Below are 24,079 nucleotides of genomic sequence, written 5' to 3'. Positions count from 1 at the left end.
TGTTCAAAAGTATCCACAATCCGCATAAAAACGAACAAAATAATCCATGACTGCTTCAGTTTCGCCGAACAGTGTGTTCTGGGGAGCTTAGCTTAGGTTAGCAATGGGTTAGCTTATGTTGCTATGCTAGCGGCCGAAATAGGAAATGAAGCGCCAGTTTCCGAGGGCTCAATTTAAAAATATACTTGACCAATCATGTCATATGAGGGCTGGTTAGCTTTGGAAGGAAGTAAACTATTGGTTAGAACAGCTTTCAATCACTTCTGAGGCTCCATCTTGTCTCTGTGGGCTTATTGGTTCACCCTCTCCCCCTCCCCTTCGCACCTCGCCGGGGGAGAGGTTGTAAAACCTGTCATTCAAAGTCACTACCCCACTTTAGACCAATAAAAACCACTCAAATCAAAGCAGAACCGCTGCAGCTTTGTAATGAGGGATCAAATCAGCGTTAAAAACGCTTCTGTGACGCTTAGGGGGCAGATTTGTCGGAGTGTCTCATTCAGGAAGCGGATTTCGGAAAATTTTGCAGTGAGGTGAGCAAGCTTTTTAAGGTACTTAACCACAACGGATCTACGCTGTTAAGGTCTTAAATTAAAGCCTTATTGGTAAACGATTTTTAGGTGACAAAACATTAAGACATTTCACAACATAAATATGTTTTGTAAACGGATATGTCAGGAGACCCCCTCGCGGGGTGCACTTTTGTGGTCAACTTCAAAGCCGGATATCTCGCGATCGGCTGCACGTAGACGGCTAAAACTCGGTAGGCATGTAGATGGGATAGGAAATTTTGATTTAAGCGCTTTTGTTCGGAGATTCATTAATGCTTAATATGTTTTATATCGCCGTAAAGGAGCTGGGCCCGAGGGGGCGCTTCTGCAGTATAGGGTTGTGTTTAATTATCCTTTGTTCAGTGTTCATATATGCAGAGCCGGCCCAAGGCATACTCAAATTACGTGGCCACGTAGAGCCCCCATGCCAACAGGGGGCTCCCAAAAGCACCAAGATGATGTAGCATTTGGTGCTGAGGTTATGGTATGGGGGGCCCAAAATGAAATTCTGCATAGGGCCCCATGGAAGCTTGGGCCGGCCCTGCATAAATGACATCAATGTAAGTGTTTAATTGTCCTTTGTTTTGTGTCAATATATGACAACAATAGATGTGTTTAATTGTCCTATGTTTTGTGTCCATATATGACATCAATGTATGTGTTTAATTGTCCTTTATTTTGTGTCCATATATAACATCAGTAGATGTGTCGATTAATTGGGCTTTGTTTTGTATACTTATATGACATCAATAGATGTGTTTAATTGCCTTTTGTTTTGTGTCCATACGTCTTTCAGGAGATGGGCATTATGCATCAGTTAGCTCATTATCTGAGGGTGGTTACAGCCTTATGTATGCCTTTAAATTAACCCCTCCTTATGTTATGACTGCTGTTGGTCATTTTTTATTTATGCTACATTTGTGTTCATTTCTTCACTCAGTTCAGTTTCAGTTCAGCTACCAGGAAGGGGGGTAGGCATGGTGAGCATGTTTGTCCAATGGTTGGCTTGGTCAGTGCGCAGGCCTGTACAGTTTGTCCTGTCACTTTGTGTGCACTGTGTGCATGTGTGTCTGTGTGCTGGCACAGGACCTGGCAAAGCCTGTCGAAACAGAGAGGGCTGTTTTCTGCAGTACCACAGTGATACCACAGACTTATGCCCACCCAACAGAGCCCAGACAGTGGCACATATTCTCTGGTCAAGCACTCAATCAATGGGACCCAAGGGAAGGTTCCATAAGGACTCTGGAACACGGCCCCAGCAGCGCACACTGGGATTACAGACAATGTGTGTAATCAGGCCGTGTTAGTGGGAGACAGAGAAGAGCCCCAACCTTAAACACATATTGGGACACTGCCTATGACCTCTGCTGGACTACTGACACTGTTGTTGACCATGACAAGTAAAAAAAACAAACAAAAAACACTATGGAAGAACAGCGAGGACTGGCTTCTCTACTACCACAGTGAGGTGGAGGCTTACACCCACCCAGCAGAGCCCTGACACTGGCAGAGATTCTCTGGTCAAGCAATGGGACCCAAGGGAAGGTTCCAGCAGTGTTCACTGGGATTACAGACAATGTGTCTAAACAGGCTGTGTTGGTGGGAGACATATGCAAACATGCACACAGTGCACACAAAGTGACAGGACAAACTGTACAGGCCTGTGCACTCACCAGGCCAACCACTGGACTACCATGTGCATATTAGGATACCGTCTATGACCCTGCTGAACTATAGACCCTGTTGTCTACCATTGTCTACCAAGTCATTGTTTGATTTCATTGTTTGGTTGAGTCATTATTTTTACTTATTACTAGGGGTGGGACGCGATTAAAAAAATTAATCAAATTAACACTAGAACTCCTGAGAATTCAGGATTCTGAGGACATCACCCCTCCTTCTTCTCCTTCTTGCCAGCAATTAGCAAAGCCAAACATCACCCTTTATTATGTTAATTCACAGAGCAAGACTGAGGCAGCAGCCTCACCCAGAAAGTCTCTGATCACAGAGATCACAGATCACAAACAAGCAGAAACACAAATGCTTCTATCAAATGCTTCTAACACAAATATAGATAGATAGATAGATAGATAGATAGATAGATAGATAGATAGATAGATAGATAGATAGATAGATAGATGTAGTATAAGAAATGTACAAAGAGCAAGATTCAAGCCTGCTGTTTAGATCACAAACAAGCAGAAACACAAATGCTTCTATCAAATGCTTCTAACACAAATATAGATAGATAGATAGATAGTATAAGAAATGTACAAAGAGCAAGATTCAAGCCTGCTGTTTAGATCATAAACAAGCAGAAACACAAATGCTTCTATCAAATGCTTCTAACACAAATATAGATAGATAGATAGTATAAGAAATGTACAAAGAGCAAGATTCAAGCCTGCTGTTTAGATCACAAACAAGCAGAAACACAAATGCTTCTATCAAATGCTTCTAACACAAATATAGATAGATAGATAGTATAAGAAATGTACAAAGAGCAAGATTCAAGCCTGCTGTTTAGATCATAAACAAGCAGAAACACAAATGCTTCTATCAAATGCTTCTAACACAAATATAGATAGATAGATAGTATAAGAAATGTACAAAGAGCAAGATTCAAGCCTGCTGTTTAGATCACAAACAAGCAGAAACACAAATGCTTCTATCAAATGCTTCTAACACAAATATAGATAGATAGATAGATAGATAGATAGATAGATAGATAGATAGATAGATAGATAGATAGTATAAGAAATGTACAAAGAGCAAGATTCAAGCCTGCTGTTTAGATCACAAACAAGCAGAAACACAAATGCTTCTATCAAATGCTTCTAACACAAATATAGATAGATATAGTATAAGAAATGTACAAAGAGCAAGATTCAAGCCTGCTGTTTAGATCATAAACAAGCAGAAACACAAATGCTTCTATCAAATGCTTCTAACACAAATATAGATAGATAGATAGATAGTATAAGAAATGTACAAAGAGCAAGATTCAAGCCTGCTGTTTAGATCACAAACAAGCAGAAACACAAATGCTTCTATCAAATGCTTCTAACACAAATATAGATAGATAGATAGTATAAGAAATGTACAAAGAGCAAGATTCAAGCCTGCTGTTTAGATCATAAACAAGCAGAAACACAAATGCTTCTATCAAATGCTTCTAACACAAATATAGATAGATAGATAGTATAAGAAATGTACAAAGAGCAAGATTCAAGCCTGCTGTTTAGATCACAAACAAGCAGAAACACAAATGCTTCTATCAAATGCTTCTAACACAAATATAGATAGATAGATAGATAGATAGATAGATAGATAGATAGATAGATAGTATAAGAAATGTACAAAGAGCAAGATTCAAGCCTGCTGTTTAGATCACAAACAAGCAGAAACACAAATGCTTCTATCAAATGCTTCTAACACAAATATAGATAGATAGATAGTATAAGAAATGTACAAAGAGCAAGATTCAAGCCTGCTGTTTAGATCACAAACAAGCAGAAACACAAATGCTTCTATCAAATGCTTCTAACACAAATATAGATAGATAGATAGTATAAGAAATGTACAAAGAGCAAGATTCAAGCCTGCTGTTTAGATCATAAACAAGCAGAAACACAAATGCTTCTATCAAATGCTTCTAACACAAATATAGATAGATAGATAGTATAAGAAATATACAAAGAGCAAGATTCAAGCCTGCTGTTTAGATCACAAACAAGCAGAAACACAAATGCTTCTATCAAATGCTTCTAACACAAATATAGATAGATAGATAGATAGATAGATAGATAGATAGATAGATAGATAGTATAAGAAATGTACAAAGAGCAAGATTCAAGCCTGCTGTTTAGATCACAAACAAGCAGAAACACAAATGCTTCTATCAAATGCTTCTAATACAAATATAGATAGATAGATAGATAGTATGAGAAATGTACAAAGAGCAAGATTCAAGCCTGCTGTTTAGATCACAAACAAGCAGAAACACAAATGCTTCTATCAAATGCTTCTAACACAAATATATATATATATATAGATAGATAGATAGATAGATAGATAGATAGATAGATAGAGAGCACATGAATTTGTTTTCCTGTCTTTTCCTCTCCTTTTCCAGCCTGCTGTTTAGATCACAACATTTATCAGTGATGCAGTGATGCAACGCGACCATGCTAATTTTCGCTAGCAATGATATGGGATTTCCTATATAACATTAGCATCAAGCTAATTGCGCCATATAATTTCTTAGCTTTTCAAACGCGAATTCAAACGTGGAAACAGAAAGTGTTTGATTACAACAAATATTATATAGTATAGTATATGAAATATACAAAGAGCAAGATTCAAACATTTTTATTTATTTTTATTGTTTGACGGGACTCATTAGAGAAACTGTCGTCTCTACGTGCGATTGAATTGTAACTTTTGAAACACGAGTCTACAAATTTTCTGCCGTTTGTTGTAGTATCGGTAACATACAGTCTGCTTGTAACTTCAACTTTTTCGTGAAGTATCACGTTTGGTGTTTTGGTCATATGAGCTTGGGGGTGAGCCAGCTTGTGCTTTGGCAGGCGTATGAGCTGGGGGTGAGCCGCTTCCACCGCATTACCAAGACAATGGGCGTTAATCCCTTCACAGCAGGGGAGTGGGCTACATGGACCCTACCAAGCCCTGTGAAATTTTTCGCTTCTCTAGGAGCTCTAGTGTTAATCGGAAGCTTTGTAATTAATTAATCGAAATTAATCGCATTTTAATCGCATTTCAGTATTTAACATGAGAAATATTAATTTAAGTTTGAATGATGAATGAATCAATGAACATAATCATAAACTTCAACATCTTGTTTATTTTTCCACCAGTCTACTACAAAGACCAATATATGTGTAGTGTGCAGAAAACAGTTCAGAACATTGGAAATTCTGACCAAAAATGTTGTTTAATTTAGGGAGTTTTGCTCAGGATATTGGAAGAATTGAAGTAAATCAGAAGATGTTTTTTAATACCATTTTAGATGGTAGACTTTCTTTAATTTCCCAGGCCTCTGCCATAGGCATCTCCATAGTGCCTAGAAGTGGTCTTCTGCATGCTCAAAGCAAATGACTGGATCTTCATCATCTATAGATTCATCATCTATAATATGAGCTGTCACACCAAGATCATTCTTGTTGCTAACAGAGGTCCAGTGATCCCCAGTCAGAGCCACATTTGTGGCACTCTTCACAATAACCTGTTTTAATTCTTCCTCATCATACAGCTGCTGGATTTTCTTCGACATTGTCTTTCTGGGGTGAGTTTCCCAAAACGTTCTTAGTGCCAAGTACTTCGTCACCTCGTTCTTACGTACGAGGTTAAGAAGTACTTGGCGCTAAGAACGTTTTGGGAAACTCACCCCTGGACGGTAGTTCGTAACTTGCATCAGTTGACGCAATTCGCAGCGCTTCTTGTAAGCATTTATCTTCGACCACAGAGAGCGGACAACACAAATAATGTGACGCATCATGTATAAACGCGTGCGGAGTCGCGCGCTACGGCCATTCGCGAAAGTTTAATCCAGTCTTAATGGTCCAATGAAGGTCATTTAAAAACCAGGACGTTTCCTCACAGGATGTGAATTACGGACGTTTGGTCACCCTATCGTACTAGGAATACATTTAGCAGCTAAGTTATCATTACTGACCTGCGCGTTAAGCTGGGCGTACACTGTGCGATTTTTGGCCCATTTTCAGCCGATTTTTCACTCGTTTCGGCTCAATCGCGTGTCGTGCATCGTATAGTTTACACAGGTAAACGAGGAGCGATTCACAACTCCCGATCAGAAATCGCAGCGTCGCAAGAACATCAAACATGTTTGAAATTCAAATCGCTCCTCGTGAGAGTATCGCACTGTTGAAGCAGCTCCACGAGCCGACTCTCCCTGCGATTTAGTCGTACAGTTTGAGCTGGAGCTGAGTACACGATTTAAAATATCGCAGTGTACGCCCAGCTTTAGCCGCAACACGTTTTGCGTTGAGGTGGTAACGAAGGGTGGAAGTGCTCCTGTGATAACCGAACTCCTTCCTACATAAAGTGTAAATAACACTATTTTTGTTTGTACTTCCATCTGAAAGTTTCTTATATTTAAATTTCCCATCCACCAGCGTAGCCTCTTCAGTCATCTCCATCATGATCATCTTATTGTGTGTCCATAATCTGTATGCCCGGAACTCGCGCACTGAGAAACATTCCACGGTGCAAAAGTGTCTCGTCCGTTAAATGCGTTAAAATGCGTTAAAATGCGTTAATTTTTTTAGTGCGTTAATTTTCCTGTAATTAATTAATCGAAATTAACGCGTTAAAGTCCCACCACTACTTATTACATAATGTCAACCATTCTGGTTCATAAAAAAGCCACACATGTCAATATTCTGTGTGTATGTTAAAAGATGCTAAAGGCTGTTGATGCATAAAAACTGCTAGATGATGTTAAGTGCTGTGAAGTGTAAACCGGAAATCATTACATATGGTTACATTAATGAGCTAAAAAGCATAAAAGCCTGTTTGGTTGTTTTATGGTTGATAACACACTAAATGATGTAATATGCTGATTGAAAATTAAAACTGTTAAATGATGTTAACTGCTGTTGAAATATTAAATATAAAAATGCTGAAGTCAGGTAAAATGAATAAAAGGCTATTTGGATGTTTATTGAGTGATAACCTCATTATTACTATGATAATTATGACTATAATCATGATAAATGCTGTTTAAATGTTAACACTATTAAATTATGTTAAATGTTTTATCATTGAGTATATTATATTGAATAATTTCATCAAATTTCATTACTGCATCTTGAAAATTAAGGCAGTTATGAAATCAAAGGTTCCCTGAGAGGGGATGGAGGGATTAATTAAATGATAGAAGGGGAGGATAGACAAACGACATCAATATGATATTCAGTGTAGTGTTAGGAATCAGCTCAGGAGTCATTTTTACCAAGTTTGATCACGATATCTTGAAAATTAAGGGATTGATTAAATCAATGCATTTCTATGAGATGGAGGGATGAATTAAATGATAGAACGGGAGGATAGACAAATGGCATCAATATAATATTCAGTGCAGTGCAAGGCATCAGCTCCTGAGTCATTTTACCAAGTTTGATCACTATATCTTGAAAATTAAGGGAGTTATGAAATTAATGCATTCCTATGGGAGGATGGAGGGATGAATTAAATGATAGAAGGGAAGGATAGACAAATGGCATCAATGTGATATTCAGTGCAGTGCTAGGGATCAGCTATTGAGTCAATTCACCAAGTCTGATCATTAAGTCTTGAAAATTAATGGAGTTATGAAATCAGTGGGTCCATATGGGAGTATGGAGGGATGAATGAAATGATAGAACGGGAGGATAGACAAATGGCATCAATATGATATTCAGTGTAGTGTTAGGGATCAGCTCCTGAGTCATTTTACCAAGTTTGATCAATATATCAGGGTGTCTACAGGTTTGCCCAAGGGAAAATTAAGACATTTTAAGACTTTTTAATACCGTTTTCCAAATAAAATTAAGACCAACTCGCAAGATCATACACGTTAAAATAAAGCACAAAAACCAACTGATTATTTACATTAATTAATCTAGCTGCTTGAAAACTTCAAATGTTAATGCACAAGACGGACAATACAAGACACAAACATTATTTTTTTTCACTGTACAGTATACACAATGAAACTTTATACAAAACAAAATTCAAACACTGACAACAGCATCATACCATACACACACACACACACACACACACACACACTAGGCCATTTTTCCTGTTTTTCTGATCCACACTCCAGCTCACGCTCAACCCCTTTCAATTCTGCTACTTTTTCTCTGAAACTCTTTCTAAGGATGTTTGATTTTGTGATCACTTTGGCCATCAGGGTTCCTGCTTTCCCTTCGGCTTGTTCAGCAAGTAAATTATTATTATAACTGGTTTATACTTAACCTTGAAAGTGACGTACAAATGATTTAATTCCATCTTGTTAATGTGTATGAACCCTGCAAACATGACTTGGTTAATTGCGCTGAAGCGCGGCGCGCGCGAAGTTTTTACAAATTTCGAGAGGTGTACGACAGCGCGCGAGCCGCTCGTCAGCCGCTGCGTCGAAAATGACGTAATCGCGGTGGTTTCGCCCATGCGCGAGCGGCTTGCAATTAACCAAGTCATGTTTGCAGGGTTCATACAACGTAACAAGATGGAATTAAATCATTTGTACGTCACTTTCATGGTCCATTTCTATATATCCCAGCACATTAAACTTAAATAAGTAAAATATTTATACATATACTCGAAATGATTCGAAATAATTCGCTTTTTTATCACATTATTTAATGGTTGTTTATTTTCAAAACGCCCAATCTTAACGACTTCACATTCTCTCATGTTTCGTCCTGGAATTACAAGAGGCTCGTATTTGTTAACGTAATAATTGTTCAGTCAGACAGATATTTGTTGTGAAACGAAGTAGTTACATTTTCAAGCATTTTAAAGTACTTTAGCCTAAATTCCAGCACTAATGCAACATTACAATTGGTCAGGTAAATGTTCATTCCCCTGTTTTTGAGGGGTGTTTCTTTATACTACCACATATTGCTTCGGACTACACTGCAAAAAGAATGTGACGCAGCAAGTAGCCTCCGCCGTTCGCGCAGGTGTACAGAGTCGCGCGCTACGGTCACGCGAGGCAGGAGGGGGGTAAAAACTTTTCTACGTAACATCCGCAAATCTGAAGGCGGAATGAACCGCAAGTCAATCAAATGACACCGCCGTCATCCATCCAGCGCTGATGAGCGCCAGTGAGAATCATATTTCGGCCACAAAACAGATAGCACGCGCGTGTGTTGTTTATTATGATTTGACGGATTTTTTCCCCAAAAAAATCAAATGACGGAAATCCGTCGTAGTGACGGAGAACTTTAACCCATGTGCTAAATGATGTTAAAGGCTGTTGAAATAAACAAAATAACGCTAAAATCAACTAAAATGAAAAATTAATGTGAAATGATAACGAAGGCTGTTTAAATATTAAAATTGCTGAATAATGTTAAAGGCTGTTTAAATTTTAACACTGTTAAATGATATTTAAATGCTGTTGACAGCTCAGATATATGGTTGAAACATAAACCTCTGGTAATGCGGAACCATGAAATACTGTTAAATAAACCAGCTAAAAATAAAGATGATAATTGTCTGAGTGTTTAACATTAATATTTCAATATGCCTATATGCGTTATGTGAGACTGGGATTTTAGCGCGAATTATCAGCGCTCGTGGAAGGCGCTGAGCGCGAATTCTGCGTGCTCGTGAAGAGTCTCAACATAGATCCCCTCAGAGTCTGTCAGGTAGTTCTCGTCACAACATAACATTTTTTGACTGTGGAAAATTTACAAGTAAGTAGCCCTTAGTTTTTATTCACAATAAAGTAATATTTTTTATTCATGATAAAATAATAATAAGGAATAATATTTTTTATTCATGATAAAGTAATATTTTCTTATCATGAAAGAAATAATTAGGAATAGTTTTCTACAAGAAGGGTCTGTGAAAGACTGGTCTGTATATTTTCTTGAATGAAATTTAATACACTAATAAATATATCGAATGTTTTAATTATTATTATTATTATTATACAATTTCGACTAGCTTACTGTGGAGGAAATATTTTTTTATAACTGTTAATGATAGTCGGTGCCTGTGGTAAATAACCATAACACCTTCTGACGTTTCAAACGTTATACAGCGTTGTGAGAAATAAATGTCACCATATTCAACAGTGATTTTATAATCATTTTATTTCACTGTTACCCCAGTATTTACCTCAGGAACTTTACCTCAGAAAAGTTAAATGGCGACAGTGTGTAAATAGCCTGTGTACTAGCTAGCTAGCTAGCTAACAGCTGAGAGGAAACAGCGTCGCGTCCCTTGTTACTGTTGCTAACCATTGTTAGACGGACGCTTCTATCTATAGCAGGGCTATTCAACTATATTTTTCTGCGGGCCAGATTTGGCAGAGAGCTCTGACCTGTGGGCCAGACAATTTTCAGAACTATACCAATACTGTCATAGTAGATGTAAAACTGAAGCGAATGTAATTTGTTGGGCCGCCAGTTGAATAGCCCTGATCTATAGTAACACTCGGACGTTCAGTGCGAACTCACAAATAAGAGTCCCTTTTAGCTAAACTTATATTGTTCAATATTGTGATTACAGTAATGCAGTTTTTTCTGGTTTGTGGTACAGTGATCCGTTTCTTCAGGCTGAACTTGTTTTATTTAGATCTGTTTGTCTGTTTTAAATTTATTAACTGTTGTAAGGTGTCCTTGTGAGTGCCTTGAAAGGCGCCATCACAAAATAAAATGTATTATTTTTTTTTTTTTTTCTTGATCTTTTAGCATGTTCTCCAAGGCAACACCCTACTCAAGACCGGCACCCATCAAAGTTAAATGTGTGGCAAAGTATTCTTGCAAGAGAGGAGAGACATTCGAGTTAGTGGATGGCATGGTGGCTGTAAAGTCCTCCAAAATAATCGCTAATTGTGCCCTCTGTGATGGGCAGACATGTATGGTGGCACACCTAAAGAACGACGATTGCCATCGCATTGATGAAAATCAGACATACTTCATAAAAGGCTTTAACATGTCTGAGCGCTATTGCAGCTGCAAAATGTTTTTTACGACATCGACCACTGTTTTTAAGACCTCTGAACTCCAAGTATCTCCAGATTTAGAATTAAGATGCCGCCATGCCATCTGCCCTCCCTCCCCTGTCTTTCAAAATGCTCCAAACTGGAGTGCAGAATACTGCACAATTACCGGAGCAGTATCCAGTGTGAGTAAAAATGTATTGTTCTAGTTAAATATGACCCACAGTGTCAAACGTCATACACTGAATCTTAATCTTAACCAGTCACACCTTATTTTACTTACATCACCTGTGAATCTCTGTTTTGTTTCTGTTTCATTTTAGTTGAGTACGCCAAAGCTCCAGATGACGAAAGACGGGGCAGTTCCACTGAGATAGCTGGAGCTGACTTCAGGGAGGGAGAAATACACTGTGTCTCTCTGGAGAGATGTTGCTCTGGAGGACATCGAACTGACAACAATCGTAGACATCAGCCATCTCCACATCAAAAGGCAGAACCAGGGAGTTGCCTTCAATTCGACGACATACACTAAAGATAAAGGTAAATCAAAAGGTCTTTGGAAACACCTCATCTGTCACAATACGTGGGTTAGCCATCTCCTAACACTTCAGAATTTGTCTATGACCACATGTCACACAGAAATTAAATTTAATATCATAATATATTATATACCATGTTATTCACAGAAATCTGAGATAGTGCCAATATACGAGGAGGTAGAGGTGGTGGGATACTGATGACATCATTACACAACTCCCCATTAAAATGTCAATTATATATAGTGAAGGAATCATTTCAAGCATTGACTGCTCATTATTTTCAAAGGCCTGAGTTATTATTGTTATTTTTTTGTTTATGTTGTTGTTATTATAGTTATCCCACATACTTCTTCTTATTGCTGTCTTGTTATTGTTTATGTTATGTTGTTGTTATTAAATAGTTATTTGCCTGATTTATGTTCGTGTGTTGTAAAGTTGAAAAGGAGAGAATGAGAACTCTTAAAAAATAAACTACCATTAAATAAGACATGTACTAGCTTGGTAGCTAAGATAGCCACAGGAGCAAATTCTAACCAAAAATAGCAGATATTTAAAGATATTTAGGCATGTGTTCAACAGTTGAACACATGCTTAAATATCTTTAAATATCTGGTTAGAATTTGCTCCAGTGGCTATCTTAGCTCTATATATATAGTGATGAGACAAGTTAAGATTCAACACTACAACACTCACCTCTAACGAGCTCCGTGACCACAAAATGTCACATCTTCTAATCTCATCAGGTAAACCTACCATCAGGAAGACATCCATCCCAGAATTCTCTAATATTGACAGCTTCTTTATATATATACAGTGGTACCTCGAGATACGAGCTGCTCTACATACAAGCGATCCAAGATACGAGCACCGAGACGAGCAAAATTTCTGTTCGACATACGAGTGCACGCTCGAGATACGAGCATGAACCACTAGGTGGCAGTACAGTACTGTATTTCAATACTGTTGTAGCGACTACTCCTCGCAGCGAATTCCCTAACAGACAGGCACTTAAGTGACACTGGGGGAGCGGCGCCTGCGTGCGCCAGGGGAGGATTTGCACAACAGCAGGTGAAATTATTATATTTGTATATAGCAGTGTATTATATTTATATATACACATCCACACTTCGTGTTCAGATAGGAAGCAACACTGATTGTGAATCAATTTCAACTGCTCTTGTGCAAATGGAACAGACAACAGGTAGAAATGAGAGATTTTCATCTGATTTCAAAGATTTTTATTATTTGAGATCTAGGATGTGTTATTTTAGTGTTCCCTTTATTTTTTGAGCAGTATATATATACACATATATATATACTGCTCAAAAATATATATATAAGATATAAATTGTCTTAGGTGCACATTCCTGGTTTAGAAAGTAAAACTCCTTCCCCTGATTTTACTCAAGCTTGATGGATTTTCTAATTAGTGCAAGCCAGGTAAAATTTGTGGAATCAACACTTGCACAATCCAGGAAGCCTGAGCAAAATCTTGGTAAGGACTTTTACTTTCTGAACCTGAATGTCCACCCCTATAAATTGTATAATATAATATAATATAATATAATATAATATAATATAATATTTTATGTATTGTAAATGTAATGTGCTACTCTCCAGCGGGCGAAGGTAGAAAAATAAGCGCGTGCCTGCGCGCGCAAACGCTAGTCATGACGGAGACATAAGCGCGAGACCGTCATCCGATTTTTTTCTCCGGAGAGAAACGGCTGTGTTTTACCGTAAGTACCATTCAGCGTTCATAAAAACGTTAAACACATTGATAAATTGTAATATGACATACCGAAATGTTTAAAATACACATTCGTTGTCTTACTGTAGTTAGACAACGTTAATTGTTAGTTATTTGCTTAACTAAGGCAAGGCCGATGGCTAAATTTGTGAGGTAGCCAGTTAGCCGTTGGCTAACGTTTTGGACCGCTGGATACCAGGTTTGTTTTACTAGCATAGCGAACACGTATGAACACAGATAGCACATAGTTAACCTGGCTACTCTAGATCCATAACTACCATTGTACATGTACATCGTCAGGCTTTGAAATTAACGTGAATATTTTAGATATAAATGATAAAATGTTCCTTGCGCTGGAAGGCCTGCTAGCTATTTCAGCCAAGCTAGCTAGCTCACAAAACTAGTGCACGAGAGATAGCCAGCTTTGCTAGTTAGCTATAGCCAAGTTTTAAGGCCTGCTACCTGACGTTTAGTCTATTACATCTTGGCTACTCTAGCTAGCTAACATACATAGCAAACGAGACATAGCCAGCTTTGCTAGTTAGCTAGCTAGCTATGGCAAAGTGTTTTATAATGGTGTAAAGAACAACCTTCCGCGAACTACCAATAAATGCTGGCTAGCTAGCTACTTTTTTGGCCATTATATATTCTTATGTATTTGTATCGCTATATTGAGTAGCAGGCTGATATTTGTGTCATTACATGACTGACCAAAAGCACTAAGATAGCTGGTTTGGTAGCTAGCTAGCTATTACAGTTAGCTAGAGGTTTTCTATAATTCGGGCCTATGTGTAACAATCATCCAAAGCATTTTAGTGAGTTGTTCATCTTTTTAAAGACAAACACTTAATTCATTATTTAAACCATTTTTAAATTCCTGAGAAATCTTGTTCATTTAGCTATCTGGTTACCTGATATTGTCACGTTGAGGACCCCGGCCCCTCCCTTTTGGGCGTGTGTTTACGTAGTCTACGTGCATCGTCTGCGTCTGTGGATATTTCGTGGTGATGGCTATGTCATGTGATAATCCGTCTCACCTGTGAATCGTCTCGTAATCACATGGGGTTAATGTGTTTTGTCTATTTAATGTGCGCTCGCGCAGTGTCCTGTGCTCGTCGTTGTCTAAGTCTACACGTTGTGTGTATGCGGAGTGGTTTACGTGCGCTATTGCGCTATATCTGTGTATTTCGTGCGCGTTACGCGCTAAAATAAAAGTGACGTCTGTCAAGCCAGAGGGATCCGTGTCTCGTCCTTCGTCCAGCCCCGAGCGTCACAGAACGACGAGCCGCGAAGAGACACCAACATGCCAGGCTACGCCACCCGGCATAAGAAGGCGGATCGCCCCAGCAAGCGGCACCACCGCTCTTCTTCCTCTCCCCCGCGCCGCAAAGCCCAGCCGACTCGGGCACAGCTCATGCAGGACCCCGAGTGCGCGTACCTGCTGTGCGCGGCTCGGGAGACATCCATACCCGAGCTGGCGGAGGAGTACCGCCGGACAGCGGCACGGGTGTGGGAGGAGAGGCACCCAGCTCCTTCCCGGGAAGGATCACCCATACGGGTGAGTAACCCAGAGCTCCACGAGGCGTCGCCACTAGAGGGCGTGCTCGTAGAGGAGGAGAACCCGCCGACGCTGGCGCAACTAGAGGAGGACCCGGTGTGCGCCTTCCAGCTGGCCTCAGCCCGGCGGCTAGAGGAGAGGGAACCCGAGCTGGCAGAGTCCCTCCGCCAGGGCGCGGTACGGATTTGGAGGGAGCGACACTCCCCTCCATCCCGCGTCCTCTCGCCTCTGAGGGTGGGCTCCTGCATCTTCGGTGCTACCGAGTCCACCCCAGAGAGCGAGTTTGGGGAGGTGGACTCCGAGGAGGAGCAAGAGGAAGCGGAAGAGGCCTACCCTCCCTCTCTGTATGATGCTTCCACCGTTGACTATGGTGGGAAAGGGGAGGAATCCTACCCCCCGTCGGTGAACGACTACAGTGAGGAGGAGGAGGAGCAAGAGGAGGCGGAAGAGGCCTACCCTCCATCTCTGTATGATGCCTCCACCATTGACTATGGTGGGGAAGGGGAGGAATCCTACCCCCCGTCGGTGAACGACTACGGTGAGGAGGAGGAGGAGTCAGAGGAAGAATATCTCCCTCCGCCCGTATATTCCTCTCCCACCGTCGAGGAGGGGGAGGAGTGCTCCGACGGCAGGTACTCCGCCTACCCCGCTGGAGACGGTGAGGAGGAGGAGGGCACGGACAGCGACCTCTATTCAGAGGAGGAGGGCAGTCCGCCTCCCTCCGAGTGTTCCGTGGGAACTGTAAAGGGAAGGGGCACTCCTGGGGAGACCGCGTCCTCCGGACCTTCCAGGGCCAGTCCCATGGACTATTCCCGGGGTGAGAGCCCGGCTAGGTCTATGGAAGGGGTCCTGGAGGGCGAGGAGGAGCTGATGGACTGTGAGGAGGAGCTCCCTCACGCTGCGCCTGGCAAGCCCGCCAGCTACGCTGCCTCGGACACGTCCGCCCGCGGCGCTGCACCTGGCGCGTCCGCCCGCCGCGCTGCACCTGCCACGTCCGCCCGCCGCGCTGCACCTGGCACGTCCGCCGCGCTGCACCTGGCACGTCTGCCCGCCGCGCTGCACCTGGCACGTCCGCCAGCCACGCTGCACCCGGCGGAGAGTTCGCAGCAAAGGCAGGAGGGGGATTGCCCAACACAGCGCCAGCAGCACCGGAGCTCTCTCCCCTACTCGCTCTTCTCCTGGCGCGAAGCCTGGCGCCCATGTTACATGTGTGTGTTCCTGTGTTTGTCAGTCTTCCCCTTTGTGTACCTAACCCGTTTTTCCCTCTTGTGCCACTTTGTGTAAACGTGCCTGTGTGTGTGTTTGTGAATGTGCCGTTCAATGTGTTTAACGTCTTTTCCCCCGTCTTCCCAGGGAGGGTGTGCTAGGCGATTCGTGATGGACGCTTCGCCAGGGGCAGTCACCTCCCAGACGCAGGGCTGAGCGCGTCGGATCCGCCCATCGTCGTGGGTTCGGGGCACTCGGTCCTGTTGGCACCCCGGGACGGGTAGTGCCCTTGGAGGGGGCGTCTGTCACGTTGAGAACCCCGGCCCCTCCCTTTTGGGCGTGTGTTTACGTAGTCTACGTGCATCGTCTGCGTCAGTGTATATACGTGGGTAGGGTTTTGTTGTGTGATTAATAAGTCTCACCTGTGAATCGTCTCGTGATCACGTGGGGCTACTGTGGTTTGTCTATTTAATGTGCGCTCGCGCAGTGTCCTGTGCTCGTCGTTGTCTACAGTCTACACGTTGTGTGTGTATCTCTATTCTCCGTGCGCTATTGCGCAATATATATGTTGATTAAAGTGACGTCTGTTACGAAAAGCAAGGATCCCGTGTCTCATCCTTCGCCACGAGCCGCGCGTCACAAAGGCGAAAGTGCAATAATGAGAGTTACAACAGAAAGAAGGCTGTGCAAGTGTGAAAGATTACTCTACAAGCACAATATAATGGTTACATATTTAAATATGTTCTGTTCTGGTTTTCTGTGTTTCACAATAATGTTTTAAGAATTGTGTGGTGCAGCTTTTTTTTTATTTTATTACGGAAAATATATTATTTGAATTTTGATTTTGGCAGAAGTAAAAAAGAAATGTTAAAATAAAGTGTTCTGCATTCATTTACACCTGCTACTCCTGTATGTGTTTTATATCACAGTTGTGTTAGAAGGTTGCATGTTGACATACAATTTTGTATGTCAGTTTTACAGTTTTATACTGTTTTCCACTGTAATGTGAATCTGGCTCTTTACAATGTGTCATTAGGAATGCTACACAATGTGTATTATAACAAAATTGGAATTCTACGACAGTAAAACAGTACTACAGTCAGCATTATAGAAGTATGTGTCTTATTCTACTGGAAGTTTACTAGAAGTTGATGAATTATACTACATTACATTTATTAGAATTAAATGATTTGTACTACAGTAAAGTATTAGGAGTACATTAACCCTGATGAGATCCGGGCGTGGTCTACCTTCTTGGGGTCCAGCTGGGTGTGGGGGACCCATTGCATTTTTTGTTAAAATAATCAGCAGATTTAGCCCAATTGCAAGTAAAATAAACAATACATATGTTAAATTAGTTTGCTCTCATTTATTTATTAGTTACTTTTTTATTAAAATGTAACACAATAAGGAAATGAATCATAAATCATGCTGGCTGACAGGCTGGTCCTATGGCTAGCTGCTGACGGGCTGGTGCTAACGGAGCTGGCTGCTGCTCATCCTCCTTTTCATTATCACTATCAGACTCTGATATTTCAGAAATGTGATCCTGAAATTTCTTCTTCTGAATCACCATCAAAATCCTCTGTCTCTTCCAATAGCAGCTGTAAGGCAGTCTGAACTGAGAATCGCTTTGCCATCTTTTATAGCATTTTTAGCATTTATAGTATCATGTCCCCATGATTGGATGAAACACACACACACACACACACAGGTCCAGAGAGGAGGGAGGGATAATAAGGGCTGAGAGAAAAGATGCTTCTTTCAGATCTCACCCCTTTGTCTCTATAGAGATTCTTCGTCTGCTGTCTGACAATAAGCAATCAACCCCTGATGTGACAACCATCAAAAGTGTTGATGGTTGCTCACCTTTGCATGCCAAACTCCTCTGTCCTTTGTTTGTATATCCTTTAAAGTCATACAGACGACTATCAACTACCCAACCCAATGTTGATTGCCCACTTTGACTAGCCCAGGGCCCAGTGGACCCTGGACCCTGTATGTAATACAAATGTGAAGGGGGGGGTACGGGGGGGTGGTCATTGAAAATATTTTCTGATTTATGTTGCTCACAGAAAATGAGCCAAGGACCAATGAATCTCAGTTTGAAAAAAAAAATTGTAGAATTTTTTTAAGCTGATTTTTAAAAAATGGGTCCCACAGACCCTTGGACCATATAAGTAATTATACCACAGTTAGTGTATTAGGAGTACATTAATTATACCACAGTTAGTGTATTAGGAGTACATTAATTATACCACAGTTAGTGTATTAGAAGTACATTAATTATACCACAGTTAGTGTATTAGAAGTACATTACTTATCCCACCTAAAGTGTACTGGAATTACATGAATCACACTACAATAAGTGTATTAGAAGTACCTGACTTTTCCTACAGAAAGTATACTAGGAGTACATTACTTGTACTAATAATAGTGTAATAGAAGTACATGACATCCTACAGAAAGTGTACGTCAATTATACTGTAGTATATTAGGATTACATTACCTATATTAAAGTAAGTATATCACAAGATTAATTTAATCACACTTAATGTTTTTATTTTCTGTTGGACAGCTCACACAAATATACTTAAATTATATTAAATAGTGGCGAAAATAACATATGACTAGTATATTTAGTATAAATTTAGTGCAGATTTATATCACTTTAATTACAAATAAGTAGTAATTAAGTACAAATTAGTAGTTCCAAAATAGCACAACTTAAGTACATATATATTTCAGCATAATTTTAGTATACTTTTTTTTCACAAGGGGCTCTTATGCCTCTTTAACAAGAATAGCAATAATATTCTACATTTGACACACAGCTGCCGCAGTGCAGAACCCAGCGCTACCAGCTCCCACGGAAGCCTTGAGGACTGGCACCAGCAAGACGCTAATCTTTAATTTGTTAATTACACGTTTGTTGCTTTCTTTATTCTATTGTTGACTTTCTGTTAAATAAACATGTTAAAGGTAATCCCTTTCACTTAATTTTGTTATGGGGTAATAACTTTTATATGGGTTCCTATGAGAAGATGGAGGGATGAAAAATGATCAATATTGAGAATGATTGGACCTTTAGTGATTTCTATTAAAACTTTGTTAATAGAAATTCACCATACAAATTATCCACTTATCTAATGGACCCTCCCAAGTCGTTATGAACCAGTGCGTCAATAAGGATGTGTTCAGATATTTATATTAATATCTCAGCGATAAAACATTGCATACACATGGTTCAAACATTTTCGGAAACTGGAAGCTTTGCCTTTAAATGTCAATTCATGTTTGAGCAGACACAACGCAAGGAGCCACTGAATACTATACTGAATATTAACTATGAAAAGACAAAAGTAACATAATGAACTGCAAATATCTGTGTTGTATCATAATTAATATATTTATTTGAAATTTAAAAGTTTTAAACAAAAGTGGGTAAGAATTTAAAACGTATAGGAACACAAACACAGTGAACATTTTAGAATATTAAAAACTGAATTATTTAAACAACAAGAACAAGAACACATTCTAACAATAACTTTTTATAGCACTTGAATTATTTAATTTTGTTTTATTTTCGCTGCACACTCAACTGGAAGAGTGTTAATGAATTGCTCCACTGACATATGCTCAAATGCATTTTTGAACAGCTCACAGTGTATGCGGAATTCTTCCTCTTTTTCTGTGAACACCAGAACATGCTGGTCATCCTCCACCACCCCTATTATTTTTAGGACTTCTGTTTTGGGGCCCTCTTCAGTTTCCTGTAATACATTAGAAATGTCGTATCATTTCCCACATATATGTGAAGTTGGCCTATTTTCTCAGCATTTATTTATTTATTTTTGGTAAGTCTGCTAATACCAAAGACATATGCTATGTGGAAACAGTTTTATTACCATATAGGTAAACATCTTTTTAAATCATATTTATGGATATAAAGGTATCTACAACAGTATAAAGGCTAATATGCAATGTTGCTGCTTAAAGTAGCTTATAAGAAACCGCAGTGTAACTTTCAGTTAGTTTGCAGGTTTTGTTTATAGGCATTATTCAATTTTAGTATGTTATGACTCACAACTTGTGATTAGGTAATATAACACTTGATGCTTAATGCTGTGAAAGGTAAAATATTTTAAATGCTTGAAACAATAATTGCATAACTTTTTTCACCTTTACTGTTGTATGGGATGTGGAGTTCCACTTGAAGCCCATGGTCTTGTCATTTGTCCAGCGGAGGTGGGTGACAATTACACGCTGGCCTACATGGATGCTGCCTCCCTCCAAAGGGATGCTTGGACCTTCTTCCCCCCTTCAGCCAATGAGAGGTCCACAATGGGCACGTCCCCCTCATACAGCTTCACCTTTCGAGGGGCACTCAGCTGGCAATAAATCAAGACAAAGATAAGTGATTACACTGTACATGTCTGCAAAAGTACACACACTATACAAAATAAATAGTCTAAAAAGGCAACAAGAAAGAAAATTTGCAATTTTATGGTTTATCAATTATAATTAAACAAATTTATTTCAAATACTTTTTCTAGGTAGCATTTTTAGCATTTTGAAAAGAGTCAGTCATTGTTTCCTTCATAGAGTTACAGGTAATGAACTATAATTCCAGAAACTACCCAGTCTTATGGATTTTCCTCTTTATTTAGCCTAGATGCAGCCAAGCTCAACAAACTGATCAGGAAGGTTGGTTCAGTCATGGGCTGATCTCTGGATGGCTTTGAGTTTGTTTCAGAGAGGAGGACCTTAAATAAGCTCACTGCCATCATGGAGAACCCGTTTCACCCCCTCCACGACACACTGGCTAGGCAGCGGAGCACTTTCAGTAACAGGTTCCTTCAGCTCCACTACAACAAGGAACGGTACAGGAGATCTTTCCTCCCAACAGCGTTCTCACTGTACAACAACTCACCATATGCAGGAACATTATTACTGTGACTTTACTATTTACTACCTAACGGTTCACAGTAAACAGGATTCAGGACACTGCTAAACTCTCTAGGATCACACATCTGATTACACTTTGCACTTCACATCACACTTTACTACAGCATTTATTTGCACACATTAGGTTTTAGTTTTCTTATTTAGATTAATATTGTATTGTGTATTTAATTTTTGCCTTCTTTTTATATTTATATTTATACTTTGACTTCGTTTACATTTAATGTTTGTATGTTTTTACCCTTTCAAAGCTGCTGTAATAATTGACTTTCCCCTTGGGATTAATAAAGTTATCCATCTATCTATTTAGACATCACTAATGAACCCACATGCAATTTTTTTTCATAATTATTCATTATTTTCTGCCATTGGTGACTATTGGGCAACAAATACACAAGCACACCTATTTTTAAATGAAGAAAATGAGTATAACTTACAGTCTCCACTGTTCCTTGCAAGGTGGCAAGACAGTTTTCAGGGGTCCTCTCTCCAATTTCTGTTGGTGTGCTTTGAGGCTCTACGACCCAGGTTGCACTTTCTTCGGCCTCCATGGACACCTCAAACATTCCAGTGCGGAATATTATGGTGTTTTTTGTCATTAAAAAAAGTCCTGTCCTGTTTTTTTTTCCTTAATGACTGTGTAGCCTTTCATAATGTAATATCCTCCCTCCTCCATGTCAATTAGTCTGGATTGGGTATCTAAATTATGGACCACTTTAATGGCATGTTGGCCATCAGTAACTGCAAAATGTATGTAGTGATTTGCTGAACCTACAGTGACCGTGTCTTTATTAAAATTAAAGCTTGTTGCATGGTCTACACTTTTTTTCAAAATGCATTTGATTTTCACAGCAGGAGGCCTACTGTACGGTGTGCTTGTTTTGTTCAGTGCAGTGGAAATGCTTGTCATTTTGATGAGCCCTGTGGGGGAGAAACAAGAGTGATTTTATAGAAAGGAAATGCAAGTTTGCTGTCATTTAACTGAAATAAATATGCTGTAAATATAAATTTAAATAAATAAATGTTTATTGTCCCATCACCTGGTCATGTTATTTTGTAAAAAGGGAAGAAAGTAAGCTATTACATAAGGAACTGTGCTGGGCTTTACTTTATGCAATTATTGCCCTGCTACTATGCTCATAAAAGGTCAAACACCCATACCAAGTCGCCAGGTCCCTTGGTTTATTCAGTCAGTTTAATGTTTTTACAGGCTTTGTCGAGAGCATTCTAAGCTATCTTAAATAAATGAGTAATTTAAACCTGATGACTATATGAAAATCACCTATTGACATTAAAAGACATATTGACAGATGCTTTGCGATCTCATGGAAGCAGTTTGTATCGAATTTGGAGGCTAAAACAGTTCAATAATTGTCAAGAATAAACCCCTACATTCATAAGTGCAGAAATATAAGACAAACTGAATCACTATCATTATTTTAATTTATATTCATGATTTATTTATCCAGTAGTCCGTAGCCTCAATCCCTTAGGCTACATAATGTTAGTCGCTGCGCAAAATGCTGTCGGAATGAATAAGCATGAGCGCTAATGCTGTAATTTCATGTCAAACTCTTTCTAGCTAAGACACTTGCTACATCCGATAATGAAAAAAATAAATTGATTTAACTTCTGCTGCTGGAGCTCATTCCAATGGATCTTGTGGTTCTCGTTTTTATGACCAAATACTGAAATCCTTACCAGACGTTATTTAGGCTATGCCTATGGTTTTACTTAATGCTACTGAAATACGGTTACGGTCTCTGTAATTTAAGTCCTACGGCTTCCTTGAATTTTGAATCCAATTAATACTTTTGATCGCAAAACACACTTTTCCTTCATCCATTAGAATAATTAATTTATTAGCCTATCAATTTCACACCAAAATGTTTTAAAGTCGGCGTTATAGACCGACCAAATGCACTTTGGACTATAGTTTCTAGTCATGCTCAGTTGTGGGAAATAATTCACCCGTTAAATTGTTCTCTATTCTCATGTAACATTCAGGACATGAGAGGCCTACACACTAGGTTATGTTAACAAACTGCAAAACTTGTTACATGAGGTTTTAACAAAATGATTCTAGATTCTATCAGGTAAGATCACGTTCATAATTAACTAATAAAATGAGACAGATTGCCATCATCTTAATAGGGTATGAAGTTTAATTAAAGTCCATTTTAATTCACTAAAGAATGTAATATCAGTTAGCGAAATATAGTTAAAATGAATTCATACATTTTTGTGATACTACACACAATCATTTTAGCCTGTATAAACCTAAGACACAAAAACGAGTACAGAAGGATGAGAATTTACCTTTTCTATACAGTCCTTCACGTTGACTTCTGATCTTGAAATGATGAAGATTAGTCAGAGTGATCAAGGATAAAGCTGTTTATTTCTGAATGAGACATAATAAAACTGGGGCATCCTATGATAATAGTTACTTAATGAAAACAGACAAATCTGATAGGTGTTGCTAAGCAAATTCACGTTCTGACTTCATGACACTAGGACAGTAAAGACATAATAAAACAGGCACCCAGTAGGAATAGTTGCTTTTAAAAATCAGAAACGTGTTGCTAAGCAGATTCAAGATCTGATTTTGTGAAGAAACACTAACTTGGAGCTATATAAAGGTTTTGTTTTGAACAGTTTTTTTTACAGTGCAGAGTTGGTTAAAGTAACGCAGAGTACGTTTAACAGTCAGATACCTCCATGGCCATATAGCCTATAAATATAATCTGTTGTCCCCAAATCAGACATTTATTTCCAAAGTATTTTCAGTCTAACCCGTTTGCCTCTTTATAT

General features: G+C 39.4%; 1 long non-coding RNA gene across 3 annotated transcripts; it reads left to right on the top strand.

Annotated features, from left to right (window-relative positions):
* The first annotated feature begins 282 nt into the window (after nucleotides 1–282).
* LOC143527454 (uncharacterized) lies at nucleotides 283–22,237 on the top strand. Of its 3 annotated transcripts, XR_013134133.1 has the most exons (4): nucleotides 11,086–11,432; nucleotides 11,571–11,787; nucleotides 20,544–21,183; nucleotides 21,725–22,237. It is a non-coding gene; the product is annotated as an uncharacterized LOC143527454 (long non-coding RNA). The 3 variants fall into 3 exon arrangements; XR_013134132.1 differs by lacking the exon at nucleotides 11,086–11,432 and adding an exon at nucleotides 283–530 and having other exon boundaries at nucleotides 20,544–22,237; XR_013134131.1 differs by having other exon boundaries at nucleotides 20,544–22,237.
* Nucleotides 22,238–24,079: the final 1,842 nt, after the last annotated feature.

The sequence above is a fragment of the Brachyhypopomus gauderio genome, chromosome 1 (assembly GCF_052324685.1).
Source record: "Brachyhypopomus gauderio isolate BG-103 chromosome 1, BGAUD_0.2, whole genome shotgun sequence".
Lineage (NCBI taxonomy): Eukaryota > Metazoa > Chordata > Actinopteri > Gymnotiformes > Hypopomidae > Brachyhypopomus > Brachyhypopomus gauderio.
Note: the sequence above shows the minus strand (reverse complement) of the source record. Positions and strands in the feature narration are given on the sequence as shown.